We start from the raw sequence: 15,918 nt of genomic DNA on the forward strand, positions 1-15,918 counted from the left end.
GGCATATGGAGATTCCCAGGCTAGGGGTCGAATTGGAGCTGTAGCCACTGGCCTACGCCAGAGCCACAGCCACGCGGGATCCAAGCCGCGTCTGCAACCTACACCACAGCTCACGGCAACGCCAGATCGTTAACCCACTGAGCAAGAGCAGGGACCGAACCCGCAACCTCATGGTTCCTAGTCGGATTCGTTAACCACTGCGCCACGACGGGAACTCCTACTTTTCCTTTTTTGCTCTATGCTTCTTAGTATATCATAGTAGCAGTGCACAGAAAGGGCAAACGGTAATAGTGAAAGCTGCTCCATACACCTAATCTGAGAGGCTCAGATGGCCTTTTTTGTGTTTTCCCAGGTGTTCTCATTTGTTTGTTTTGTTTTATTTTATCTTATTCTATTCTATTCTATTCTGTTTCCACACCCACGGTGTATGGAAGTTCTTGGGCCAGGAATTGAATCTGGGACACAGCTGTGGCAATGTCACATCCTTTAACCTGCTGCGCCAGGCCAGGGATCAAACCCCCACCTCTGCAGCAGCCCAAGCCTCTGCAGTGGGATTCTTAACTGCAGGAACTCCAGTGTTCTAATTTGTTTGGTTAAGGTTGTTTTGTCTTCATCTTACCTTCCCAAAAGATTCACACAGAAAGATCCTGGATCCATGATGTTAACATCCACTAGTATATATATTAATATTTTCTAAGTCAGTCTTTCATAAACTTGAATGAGCATCAGAATCACCTGGAGGGTTTGTTGCACAGACTTCTGGAATCCATTCTCTGATTTTCTGATTCTGTATGTGTAAGGTAAAGTCCAAGAATTCCTTTTTTTTTTTTTTTTTTTGTCTTTTTGTCTTTTCTAGGACTATACCCAGTGGCATGTGGAGGTTCCCAGGCTAGGGGTCTAATTGGAGCTGTAGCCGCCACCCTATGCCACAGCAACTCGGGATCCCAGCCATGTCTGCGATATACACCACAGCTCACGGCAACGCCAGATCCTTAACCCACTGAGCGAGGCCAGGATCGAACCTGCAACCTCATGGTTCCTAGTCAGGTTCGTTAACCACTGAGCCATGACGGGAACTCCCAAGAATTTCTATTTTTTAACAAATTCCCATTTGATGGAGTTCCCGACATGGCTCAGCAGAAAACAAGTCTGACTAGTATCCATGGGGATGCAGGTTCAATCCCTGGTCTTGCTTAGTGGTTAAGGATCTGGTGTTGCTGTGAGCTGTGGTGTAGGTTGCACAGGTGGCTCAGATCCTGCATTGCTGTAGCCGTGGTGTAGGGCAGCAGCTACAGCTCTGATTAGACCTCTGGCCTAGGAATCTCCTTATGCCATGGGTGCGGCCCTAAAAAGACAAAAATAAAATTCCCATTTGATGCTGATTTTGCTGGTTAGGGGACCACACTTGGTGAACTATTGTTCTGATTATGATTAATTTCATACTTTCCACCATAGGGGGAGGGAATCCCAGGAGCTAGAAGGAGTGATTGGGAATGGCAGTCCCAAACATGTCAATAAGAGGTTGTAATGCATATGGAGGGACTAGAAATGCTCTTTTAGCATAGTAAAGTCCAGAAGTTTCTCTAGCATTTAGATGAGTCATCTCCGTAGTCCTTGTGAGAGCTTTTGACCTATAATCCACCCTCCCAGAGCTTCCTGTTGGCTCAGCCAGTTAAGGATCTGGTATTGTCACTGTTGTGGCTCTGATTACAACCGTGGTGTGGGTTTGCTACCTGGCCCAGGAACGTCTGCATGCTGCAAGTGCAGCCAAAAAAAAAAAAAAAAAAAAAAAAAAAATCCATCCTTCCTGTGTGAGAATTCTCATTTAGAAAAAGAAAAGGTGGAGGGGGAAGGTTACAGCTCATCTTGATGTTCCTTTTCCCCAATCCAGTGTGAAATGTATTTTGGATACACCTACCTTTCTCCATCTTTATTGTCACGACCCTGTTCCTAATCGCTGTAATCATTCACCTGGATACTGCATGGTCTCCCAGTTACTTAACTTGCTACTTTAAGTGTAGTTTATAGACTAACAGCATCAGCATCACCTTGGAGCTTAATAGAAATGCAGGATCTGAGACCTTCAACCAAAAACAGCACTGTAATAAGATCTCCAGATTATTTGTATGCACATTAACATTAAAAAGCAATGCACCTAGGAGTTCCTGCTGTGGCATTGTGGGTTAAGAATCTGAATTGCAGTGGCTTGGGTCCCTGCAGAGGTGCGGGTTCTATCCCTGGCCCAGTGCAGTGGGTTAAAGGATCTGGTGTTGCTCCAGCTGTGGCAGAGATCACAGCTGTGGTTCAGACTCATTCCCTGGCCTGGGAACTTCCATATGCCACAGGTGTGACCATAAAATGGAAAAAAAAAGGGTGGGGAGTGCACCTAACTGTTCTATCAGGTCTATATTTTTATCCCCTTTGGGTTTTTTTGTTTGTTTTGTTCTGTTTTTTGTTTTTTAGGGCCGCACCCATGGCGTATGGAAGTTCCCAGGCTGGGGTTTGAATGGGAGCTGCAGCTGCTGGCCTACACCACAGCCACAGCAATGCCAGACCCAGACGTATCTGTGGGCTATGCCACAGCTCACAGCAATGCCGGATGCTTAACCCACTGAGCGAGGCCAGGGATCAAACCCCCAACCTCATGGATCCTAACTGGGTTCATTAACCACTGAGCCACAAAGGTAACTCCTATTTTTATCCCCTTTGAATCTATTCTCCACAGCTGCAGGGTTAATCCTCTTAAAACAAATTAAATCATGCTCTCCTTCTCCAAGAAAACCATTCTGATGGTGTCCCATGGCTCTTGAAATTCAAACTCCATATTGTGGCCCTTAGACCCTTCCTCTCACCCTTCACCCTGTGCCGTATTCCTCTCTCTCTCTGCTCCAGCCAAACCTTACTTCTCAGTTTCTCTCATAAGTCAAGATCTCTCTTGGCTTCAAACAAGTTGTTCCTTCTGCCTGGACTGTTCTTTTCCAGCTAGCCTCTCATCTTTCAGCTTTCAGCCTCCTCCAAGAAATTTGCCTTGGCCACCCAATTAGTGTCCACTTCCCATTATTATTTCTTTCCTTCATGGCACTAATTTATAATTTTGACGTTTGTTTACTTGTCAGGTCAAGCACCCCTCTGTAAAGGAAGTAAGCCTCTCTTGGTCACGGTGTCTGGCACACAGTGTGCTCTCAGCAAATACCCACTTTAGGAATGACCCCCTTGTTTCTTTACAGAGCAGGGGAAAATTGGATTAGGGGTGAGGAATAGTCTTGAATTTTTACAGGTCACAGAGGAGATAGGGCCTGTACATTTTGGGGAAAAGGAAGGAAGCGGGGATTTCACGAAAAAATTAAAAACAAAAAAACAGGGCCAAGGAATGCAAAGGGGACATTGCTGTTGGTTGAGGCATTATCCACATGGGGACACTCCAGAGGGACAGCCAGGCCCACTTCTCCTGTATGGTGGGTGGGGATAGGTTGGTGAGTGAGTTAGCCAGCTAGTTAGTTTGGTGTAGCCCCTGACTCGTACTTCACTCACCACCTACCTCCAGCCTCTTGTCAGCTGAATGGTTTGAATTCTGTCCTTGGCTTCCAGGGATAGAGAATGAGGAAGATATGTTGCCATCTCAATAGCAGCCACCTAAGCCACCTCAGTGCAGGTAACAGGGGTGGCCAGAGCCCCAGCCTGTATGGAGTGTACTCTCAAATGCTTAACTTATAGTGCTTTTCCCTCCTGCCAAAGGAGTGCTCCAGTCTTTCCCAACTTGCCCAGATTTTCATTTCCGTGGCAGAATTCTCTTTTGGTTGATAGGTTAGTTTATATTAGAATGCTGATAATGCAGCTAATCAAACAAATCTACTTCATTCTGTTCCGAAACATCTCCAATCTCTGAACTAGGAAGCATTAACCCATAAGACACGCAGCATTCGAGTGTCATTTTTGTTCATGCTGACTTCCAGAGTACCCACAAGGTGGCTGTGAGTAGCAGACCCTAAGTTAACATAGTGGTAGTGAGGTTAATGTGGGATTTCTTCTGTACTGTTCACTTCATAGAGAAACTGACATGGTTATAAATATCTCAGTCAGTTATTCAGAAGAGTGTTTCTCAAACTTGAGAAACAAACAAGCCTCCTATAAATATTCCTTGTAGATCTCTAACAGTATGTCAGCAGAGAAATGTTGACTTAATAAGCAAAAAAAGGCTTTTTATGTTACAATACCTTTTAAATTGAGAATTATGATGAGAAATAATTAGTCTAAAAGTGATAAATACCTGTTGAAAGACAATCAGAGATTTGGGGACCCCAGTTTAAGAAATCTTGAAGTATGTACCAGTTGAGAGAGAGAGATGGCATAGTTACTCATCACCAGTGATGGGAAAAGAGAGCCATAGGCTTGTCTGGTTCCCTCGACTAAAATAAATAATCATTAGAACAATATGGAAAGTTCACTAGAAGAGGTGGGAAAAGGAGACCCATAACTCTGAAGAGGACAGAAATCTTCCTGGAGGATGTGACATTTGAACTGATTTTGGAGTTCATGCAGGACTTTAAAAAGCAGGTGGGGGAAGGGGAAAAAAAACCCATCCCAGGCAGCAAAAAAAAAAAAAACCAAAACCAAACAAAAAACCCTCCCATTATATGTAAAGATACAGGTGAAAAACATCATGACTCAGTAACTGCAAATTGTGCAGGGTATATGAAGGGCAAGACACATGGTGGGAGGAGTGGTGGGTAATGAAGCTGTAAAGATAGGTCTTAGACCACAGAGGTTTCTATACTTCACCCAGAGGAGCTTGGCTTGATGCTCTAAGTGATGAGGAGCCACTGGAGGACTTCAACAGGGATGTCACAATCAGATTTGCATTGTTAGAAAGTATACACTACCAACAACATGGTAGATGAGTTGGAGGTGATCAAAACAAGAAGCTTGGAGACTTAAGTTAGTGTTTTAGGAGCTCCCACTATGGTGCAACGGGACTGGCGGCATCTTGGGAGCTCTGGGACATGGGTAGGATCCCCAGCCTGGCGCAGTGGGTTAAAGATGTGGTATTGCCGCAGCTGCAGCTTAGGTCACAACTGTGGCTTGGATCTGATCCCTGCCCCAGGAGCTCCATATGCTGCAGGATGGCCAAAAATGAAAAAAATTAAAAGTTACAGTTTTAGCCCTACATATAGATGAGGAGTGTCTGAACTAAATAATTCAAAGGGGAATGAACAAAAGGGGAAAATATGTATCCATAGTAATGAAATAGAATTGCTAGGATTTCGTAAATGTTGGATATGGGCATGAACGTGAGGGAAGAGTTGAAGGTGAATCCCAAGAGTCTCTCTTGGATAACAGTGGTTGGTGGTGCCGTTAAACAATACGAGGAAGTAACGAGGTTTGGGGAAGAAGCTAATAGCTTAGTGCTGGGCATGATGTCTAAACTGCTGGGAGATCGAGGGGATTAAGATGGCAGAATAGAAGGACTGGAGCTCAATTTCTCTTCTAAAAACAACAAAATTCACAACTAAAGACTAAGCATTCTTCACCCAAATGGACCGGGAACCTTAAAAAAGTTATCCTACTCCAGAAGAAAAAGAGGAGGATACATCAAGAGGTAGGAGGGGCAATTTCACGATATAAACAACCCCATACCTCCCAGGTGGGAAGCTCCACAGACTGGAAACTAACTGGTTCACAGAGACTCACCTACAGGAGTGAGAGCTCTGAGCCCCACATCAGACTCTCACGTATGGGGATCTGGCACTGGGAGAAAGAGCCCCTGGAGCATCTGGCATTGAAGGCCAGTGGGGCTGGTACACAGGAGCTCCACAGGACTGGGGGAAACGGAGACCCCATTCTTAAAAGACACACACAGACTTTCACATGCACTGGGTCCCAGGACAAAGCAAAGTCTCCATGGGAGTCTGGGTCAAACCTGACTACAGTTCTTGAAGGACATCCTGGGAAAATGGGTGAATGTGGCTTGTTGCGAGGGAAGGACATTGAAAGCAAAGCTCTTGGGAATATTCAGCAGCTGCCTTTCTCTGGAGGTGGCCATTTTGGGAAAATCTGGCCCCACCCATCAGTCAGCTGCTGAGAAGCCCCAGGGCAAACAACAACCCAGGTGGGATCACAGCCCCACCCCTCAGTGAACAGACTACCTAAAGACCCCTCAGGCACACAGCTGCCTCTAATCCCATCCAGAGACTAAGCCCCACCCACCAGAGGGACTGTGAATCAGCTCCACCTACCAGGGGGTAGGCATCAGCCCCTCCCATCAGGAAGCCTACAGCTAGCCCCCCATACCGACTTCAGCCACAAGGGGGCAGACACCAGAAGTAAGAGAGGCTACAACTCTATTATCTGTAAAAAGGTCACCACATCAAAAACCTATAAAAATGCAAAGCCAGAGAACTATAACTCAGATGAGGGAGAAAGAAAAACCCCCAGAAAATCAGCTAAGCAATGAGATTCTCAGCCTCCAGGAAAAAGACTTCAGATTGTTGATGCTGAAGATGATGCAAGACATTGGAAATAAACTGGAGGCAAAGATGGATAACTTACAGGAAACACTGACCAAAGAGATACAAGATATAAAACTTAAGAAGAGATGCAAAATACAATAACTGAAATAAAAAACTCACTAGAAGCAGCTAACAGCACAATACAGGAGGCAGAAGAACAAATAAGTGAGGTGGAGGACAGATTAGTGGAAATTACGGATGCAGAACAGAAAAGAGAAAAAAGACTGAAACGAAATAAAGAGAGTCTCAGAGAACTCTGGGGCAATGTTAAATGCATCAACATCCGTATTATAGGGGTGCCAGAAGGAGAAGAGAGAGAGGAGGAGACAGAAAAAATATTCCAAGAGATAATAGCCAAAAACTTCCCTAACATGGGGAAGGAATCATTTACTCAAATCCAGGCAACACAACGAGTACCATATAAAATAAACCCAAGGAGGAACACCCCAAGACACATATTAATCAAACTGACCAAAATTAAAGACAAAGAGAAAATCTTGAAAGCAGCTAGGGAAAAGAAACAAATAACATACAAGGGAACCCCAATAAGGTTATTGACAGATTTCTCAGCAGAAACTCTGCAGGCCAGAAGGGAGTGGCATGATATACTTAATGTGATGAAAGGAAAAAACCTCCAACCAAGATTACTCTACCCAGCGAGGCTCTCATTCAGATTTGAAGGAGAAATCAAAACCTTCACAGATAAGCAAAAGCTGAGAGAATTCAGCAACACTAAACCAGCCTTACGACAAATACTAAAGGAACTTTTCTAGGCAGAAAAGAACAAGAGAAGGAAAGAAAAAAAGAGCAGCAAAAACAAATCCAAAGCAATTAGTAAAATGGCAATAAGAACATACATATCGGAGTTCCCGTCGTGGCACAGTGGTTAAATAATCCGACTAGGAACCATGAGGCTGCAGGTTCGATCCCTGCCCTTGCTCAGTGGGTTAACGATCTGGCGTTGCCGTGAACTGTGGTGTAGGTTGCAGACGTGGCTTGGATCCCGCATGGCTGTGGCTCTGGCGTAGGCTGGCAGCTACAGCTCTGATTTGACTCCTAGCCTGGGAACCTCCATATGCCATGGAAGCGGCCCAAGAAATGGTAAAAAGACAAAAAAAAGGAACATACATATCAATAATTACCTTAAATGTTAATGGACTAAACGCCCAACCAAAAGACATAGACTGGCTGAATGGATACAAAAACAAGACCCATATATATGCTGTCTTCAAGGGACCCACTTCACTTCTAGGAACACATACAAATTGAAAGTGAGAGGATGGAAGAAAATATTTAATGCAAACGGGGATCAAAAGAAAGCTGGAATAGCAATACTTATATCAGACAAAATAAACTTTAAAATAAATATTTTAAGGGCCAAAGAAGGACATTACGTAATGATCAAAGGATCAATCCAAGAAGAAGATATAACAATTTTAAATATCTACACACCCAACATAGATTCACCACAATATTTAAGGCAACTGCTAACAACCTTAAAAGGAGAAATCAATAATAACACAGTAATAGTGGGGGATTTTAACACCCCACTTACAGCAATGGACAGATCAACCGACAGAAAATCAATAAGGAAACACAGGCCCTGAATGAAACATTAAACCAGATGGACTTAATAGATATTTATAGGACATTTCATCCAAAAGCAACAGAATACACATTCTTCTCAAGTGCACATGGAACATTCTCCAAGCTTGATCATATCCTGGGCTACAAATCCAACTTCAGTAACTTTAAGAAAATTGAAATCATATCAAGCATCTTTTCCAGCCACAATGCTATACGACTGGAAATCAACAACAAGAAAAAAACTGCAGAAAACACAAATACGTGGAGACTCAACAACATGTTACTAAACAACCAATGGATCACTGAAGAAATCAAAGAGGAAATTTAAAAATACCTAGCAGCAAATGATAACAAAGATATGACACTCCAAAACCTATGGGATGCAGCAAAAGCCGTTCTAAGAGGAAAGTTTATAGCAATACAAGCCCACCTCAGGAAACAAGAAAAAGCTCAAATAAACAAGCTAACTTTACATCTACAGCAGCTTGAGAGAGAGGAACAGACAAGACCTAAAGTTAGCAGAAAGAAAGAAATCATAAAGATCAGAGCAGAAATCAATGAACTAGAAACAAACAAAACCACAGAAAAGATCAATGAAATGCAAATCTGGTTCTTTGAAAAGATCAACAAAATTGATCAACCTTAGCCAGCCTTATCAAGAAAAAAAGAGGACTCAAATCAATAAAATTAGAAATGAAAAAGGAGAAGTAACAACGGACACAACAGAAATACAAAGGATCATAAGAGACTACTATATGCAACTACATGCCAATAAAATGGAAAACCTAGAAGAAATGGACAAATTCTTAGAAAAGTACAGTCTTCCAAGACTAAACCAAGATGAAATAGAAAAGATGAATGGACCCATCACAAGAACTGAAACTGTGATTAAAAAACTTCCAACAAACAAAAGTCCAGGACCAGACAGCTTCACAGGCGAATTCTATCAAACATTTAGAGAAGAGCTAACACCTCTCCTTCTGAAACTATTTCAAAAAATTGCAGAGGAGGGGATACTCCCAAACTCATTCTATGAGGCCACCATCACCCTGATACCAAAACCAGACAAAGACTCCACAAAAAAAGAAAACTACAGGCCAATTTCACTGATGAACATAGATGCAAAAATCCTCAACAAAATACTAGCAAACCGAATCCAACAATACATTAAAAGGATTATACATCATGATCAAGTGGGATTTATCCCAGGGATGCAAGGGTTCTTCAATATCCACGAAACCATCAGTGTGATACACCACATTAACAAATGGAAGAATAAAAACCATATGATCCTCTCAATAGATGTGGAAAAACTTTTGACAAAATCCAACACCCATTTCTGATAAAAATCCTTCAGAAAGTGGGCATAACGGGAAGCTACCTCAACATGATAAAGGCCATCTATGACAAACCCACAGCAAAAATCATTCTCAATGGTGAAAAGCTGAAAGAATTCCCACCAAGATCAGGAACAAGACAAGGATGTCCACTCTCGCCACTACTATTCAACATAGTTCTGAAAGTCCTAGCCACAACAATCAGAGAAGTAAAAGAAATAAAAGGAATCTAAATTGAAAAGGAAGAAGTAAAACTATCCCTATTTGCAGATGACATGATACTATATCTAGAGAATCCTAAAGACTCTACCAGAAAACCGTTAGAGCTCATCCACAAATTTGATAAAGTCGCAGGATACAAAATTAATACACAGAAATCAACAGCATTTCTATACACTAACAGTGAAAGAGCAGAAAAAGAAATTAGGGAAGCAATCCTGTTTACCATCATGTCCAAAAGAATAAAATACCTAGGAGTAGACCTACCTAAAGAGACCAAAGACCTGTACTGTGAAAACTATAAGCCACTGATGAAAGAAATCAAAGATGACACAAACAGATGGAAAGATATACCATGCTCATGGCTTGGAAGAGTTAATATTATCAAAATGACTATACTATCTAAGGCAATCTACAGATTCAGTGCAATGCCTATCAAATTACCAAGGACATTTTTCACAGTTCTCGAACAAAATATTTTAAAGTTTGTTTGGAAGCACAAAAGACCCAGAAGCGTCAAACCCATCCCAAACAAGAAAAATGCAGCTGGAGGAATCAGGCTCCCTGACTTCAGACTATACTATAAAGCAACAATCATCAAAACTGTATGGTACTGGCACAAAGACAGAAGTACAGATCAGTGGAACAGGATAGAAAGCCCAGAATTAAACCCATGCACCTACAGCCAACTAACCTATGACAAAGGAGGCAAGGATATACAATGGAGAACGGACAGCTTGTTCAATAAGTGGTGCTGGGAAAACTGGACAGCCACATGGAAAAGAATGAAATCAGAACACTTCCTAACACCATACACAAAAAATAAACTCTAAATGGATTAAAGACCTAGATATAAGGCCAGACACTATCAAACTCTTTGAGGAAAACATAGGCCAAACACCCTCTGACATAAATGACAGCAACATCTTCTCGTATCCACCTCTTAGAGTATTGACAATAAAAACAAAAATAAACAAATGGGACCTAATCAAACTTCAAAGTTTCTGCACAGCAAAGGAAACCCTAAACAACGCAAAAAGACAACCTACAGAATGGGAGAAAATCTTTGCAAGTGAATCAACTGACAAGCAATCAAGCTCCAAAATTTATAAACACTTCCTACAGCTCCATACCAAAAAATCAAACAACCCCATCAAAAAATGGGCAGATGATCTACACAGACAGTTCTCCAAAGAAGACATACAGATGGCTGAGAAACACATGAAAAGATGTTCAACATCACTCATTATTAGAGGAATGCAAATCAAAACCACTCTGAGGTACCCCCTTATACCAGCCAGAATGGCCATCATCAAAAAGTCTACAAACAATAAGTGTTGGAGAGGGTGTGGAGAAAAAGGAACCCTAGTACACTGTTGGTGGGAATGTAAATTGGTGCAACCACTGTGGAAAGCAGTATGGAGATTCCTCAGAAAACTAAACATAGAACTACCATTTGATCCAGCAATCCCACTCCTGGGCATCTATCCAGAGAAAACCACGACTTGCAAAGACACATGTACTCCAATGTTCATTGCAGCACTGTTTGCAATATCCAAGACATGGAAACAACCTAAATGTCCATCAACAGAGGAGTGAATCAAGAAGATGTGGTACAGATACACAATGGAATATTACTCAACCATTAAAAAGAATGAAATACCAGCATTTTTAGCAACATGGATGGACCTAGAAACTATCATGCTAAGTGAAGTCAGCCATACAAAGAGACACCAACATCAAATGCTTTCACTGACATGTGGAATCTGAAAAAAGGACAGTCTGAACTTCTTTGCAGAACAGTTGCTGACTCACAGACATTGAAGAACTTATAGTCTCCAGAGAAGACAGTTTGGGGGGTTGGGGGATGTGTTTGGGTTGTGGGATGGAAATCCTGTGAAATCAGATTGTTATGATCATTACACAACTACAGATGTGATAAATTCATTTGAGTAATAAAAAAAATCCTAAAAAAATAAATAAATAAACTTCTGGGAAATGTGTATGGATAGAAATATGGGAGTTCCTGTCGTGGCTCAGAGGAAACGAATCTAACTAGCATCCATGAGGACACAGGTTCAATCCCTGGCCTTGCTCAGTGGATTTAAGGATCCAGCATTGCTATGAGCTATGGTGTAGGTCACAGATGCGCCTTGGATCCTGCTTTGCTGTGGCTGTGGCGTAGGCCATTGGCTACAGCTCTGATTTGACCCCTAGCCTGGGAATCTCCATATGCCTCAGGTGTGGACCTAATTAAAAAAAATAAAAAGGAGTTCCTGTCGTGGCGCAGTGGTTAATGAATCCGACTAGGAACCATGAGGTGGCAGGTTTGATCCCTGGCCTTGCTCCATGGGTTAAGGATCCTGCATTGCCGTGAGCTGTGGTGTAGGTCACAAACATGGCTCAGATCTGGTATTGATGTGGCTCTGGTGTAGGCCGGCAGCAACAGCTCCAATTAGATCCCTAGCCTGGGAACCTCCATATGCCGCGGTGAGGCCCTAAAAAGACAAAAAAATAAAGAAAAATTTTAAAGAAAATATGGAACAGGGTTCAGATAGGAGGTCAGGATTAGAGAAAATGGTTCTGAAAATTCTTGGTGATCCCTTCCAATGTAAGGTTGTTGTCCATACTCTTAATCTTATCCCTGGGCCTAGTCGTTTAAGGTCAGATCATCGGTATGGATGATGTCTGACAGCAGTACACATTTGGTAGATCAACCCCAGAAAATATCATCATGAAATATAACTCTCATTTTTGGTTTATCTAGGCAGGTTTTTTTGTCTTTCGTTTTTGGCCACCCGGCAGCTCATGAAGTTCCAGGGCTAGGGATCAGGCTAGGGATCAGATCGGAGAGAGCCAAAAATGAGACCCTAGGAAGCACTAAAGTTTAAGAGATGGATGAAAGGGAGTTCCCATTGTGGCTCAGCAGTAATGAACTTACTATTATCCATGAAGACATGGGTTTGATCCTGGCCTCGCTCAGTGGGTTAAGGATCTGGCATTGCCATGAGCTGTGGTGTAAGTCGAAGATGTGGCTTGAATCCTGTGTTGCTGTGGCTGTGGTGTAGGCTGGCAGCTGCAGCTCTGATTTGACGCCTAGCCTGGGAACCTCCATATCCCGCAGGTGCGGCCCTAAAAAGGAAACAAATAAAACAAAAATAAGAGATGGGTAAAAATAAGAGATGGGAAAAGAACTTGAAAGGAAACTGAGAGGTAGAGAGGAAGAACAGGCAAAATCAGTTGCCTTGGGAATGGGGAGAGGGTGGTGCAGAGATAAGACGTACAAATGAATGAATTGAAATGTTTTAAGTATCAGAAATTAATAGGGGTGGTGAGTACTTTGGGAATTTGTATGTCCCCTCTGAAGAGGGTAGCTGCACCTCATCACAGGAAGATAGCCCTGATATTGTCTGATCTTTTAATTTTTCAAAAGACATCAGAAATTACAATTTTTTTATGCCAGATCTTTTTTTATACGTATGTTGATTCAAACTAAAAGGCAAATAAAAATGATGTATGACCATGCTTGCTTGATAGGACCTTTTGAAGTAAGAAAACCAGAGAGTGGTACCAGCATTGGATAAACACTATTAGAGAATATTACATATCTACAAAACCACTTAGATAGGAGTTCCTGCTGTGGTGCAATGAGATCGGTAGCACCTCTGCAGCGCCAGGACACGGTTTAATTCCTGTCCCAGCACAGTGGGTTAAAGGATCAGGGCATTGCCAAAGCTGCAGTGTAGCCTGCAGCCTCAGCTCTGATCTTATCCCTAGCCCGGGAACTCTATGTGCTGTGGGGTACCCAAAAAAGAAAGACAAAAAAACCCTGCTTAGATAAACCAAAAATAAAATAGTTATATTTGATGATATTTTCTGGTGTTGGTCTACCAAATGTGTACTGCTGTTAGACATCTGAGACTGTTGAAAGAATGGCTATAAGATTTTAGGTTTTGTATGTATAAGAATGTGTAAAATGAGCTTTTCCAAGATGGAAGTTTCTATGAATTTTATTCAAACTATAATTTATTATTATTTGGCATGTCTGACTAATACCTCCACTCAGTATAGCTTTTGTTCACCCTCTCTTTTTCAGTAAAAAGCCAGATAGTAAAAACTTTAGGCTTTGTGGTCTCTGTCATGACTACTCATCTCTATAGCCCCCAAAGGAGCTGCTGACAATATCTAAGCAAATGGGCATGACTGGATTCCAGTAAAACTTTATTTGCAGAAACAGGTAGTGGGCTGGATTTGACCTGTAGGCCATAGTTTGCTCATTCTCTAGGGGATACTTATTAAACTGGAAAAAAACACAGTAGTGTACTAGCATGCCAGCATGATGAAATAAAGCCCTGACTTGCACTCTTTGTCAATTTTGGGAAAGTAAATACTCCCCATGAAGCAGGAGCTGATTTCAAACTACCAACAGTTTAGCAATTGGATTGCAGAATTCCTGAATATTTGACCATTGGCTCTGGTGAGCTGGCGAGAGCCGGTTTTAGCACATCACTAGATCCATACCCCTGGGATTCAAACAGTGTCCTGGGAATAGGTAAAGCCAAGGAAAACATAGGGAGAAAAAGATTTAGCTGAGTTTTTAATTCTTAAAGGGCTTAATACACATAAATAAGCAACATTAGCTGAACGACTTTTTCCACACTCACTAATATTTATGTTGTTTTTATTCGATTGTAAAATGTGGAGAGAACTAAACTCTATGTACATGAAGTGACCACTTTTGCATTATCAGGAAATCTGGTGGCATTAGCACTGACATTAAGTCAAAGTGAAAAGGACTGGAACAAAAAAAATGTGTAGTGAGTTCCCTTTGTGGCCCAGTGGTTAACGAACCCAACTAGGATCCATGAGGACACCATTTGGATCCCTGGCCTTGCTCAGTAGGTTAAGGATCCAGCGTTGCCATCAGTTGTTGTGTAGATTGCAGACGAGGCTTGGATCCCACGTTGCTATGGCTGTGGTGTAGGCCACAGCTATAGCTCTGATTCGATCCCTAGCCTGGGAACTTCCATGTGCCAAGGATGCAGCCCTAAAAAAAAAGGCAAAAAAAAAAAAAAAAAAAAAAAAAGTAGAATGTATATATGATATATGCACCTATATATTATGTATATATGAAAATTACATGTATAATATTTTATCTATATTATTTTCATATCCTTTTCTGTTCAGAACTTGTTACTTTTTTCAAGGTGTAGTGGTTTTTTAATATCATCAATTATAAATGTTATATTTTAAAATATTTTTTTTGTTTGTTTTTTGCTTTTTAGGGCCACACCCACAGCATATGGAAGTTCCCAGGCTAGGGGTCTAATCAGAGCTACAGCTACCAGCCAACGCCTCAACAATGTGGGATCCGAGCCACATTTGCGAACTATACCACAGCTCATGGCAACGTCGGATCCTTAACCCACTGAACAAGGCCAGGGATCGAAGCTGCATCCTCGTGGATACTAGTAGGATTCGTTTCCAATGCACCACAATGGGAACTCCCTACGCTGTTGAATTGTTTGCATTTTGTTGTCTTTTTTCAAAGAATTTTGAAGTTTATTTTGTCGCACAGGCTAATCATTAGGTTAGTTGCAAATCAACCTGATATTCTTGAGGATGATTTTAAGCTTCGTTGGAGTGTGTGTAGAATACCCTTTGTTCTAGGGCTAGTTTAGCTTTATTGCTAAGCCTCGACCCCTCCAGAGTTTCTCTTGATTGCCCAATGAGGTCTCTATTCTGTCAGGCTAGAATTTGCATCTCCTAACCCTCTGTGTGCTGAGAATTGTTCAGTTTACAGGCTCTGATCCTAGTACTTTGCTCAGGCTCGTGGAGTTTCATTCTGTGAATGTGCAGCTTGGTGTTCAGCCAAAGACTCAGAAGAGTCTTATGCAGATTTTGGAAGCTCTTTCTTTGCATAGCTTCCTGCTCTCTGGTACTTTGTCCTGCAAATTCGAGCTCTCTTCCCTCCCACAAATCCAAGCTTTATCTTCTCTCTCTTTTTCTTTCTCTTTTTATGGCTGCACCCTCAGATTATGGAAGTTCCCAGGCTCAGGGTCAAATCAGAGCTTCAGCTGCCAGCCTAAACTATAGCCACAGCCACACTAATGCAGGATCTGACCTATGTTGCAACTTGCAACAATGCTGGATCCTTTAACCCAACGATCGAGGCCAGGGATTAAACCTGCATCGTCGTGGACACTATGTCAGGTTCTTAACCCGCTGAACCACAACAGGAACTCCTTTATATTTTCAATTAGGAAGAC

Source organism: Sus scrofa, chromosome 1, assembly GCF_000003025.6.
Source record: "Sus scrofa isolate TJ Tabasco breed Duroc chromosome 1, Sscrofa11.1, whole genome shotgun sequence".
NCBI classification, from domain to species: Eukaryota; Metazoa; Chordata; class Mammalia; order Artiodactyla; family Suidae; genus Sus; species Sus scrofa.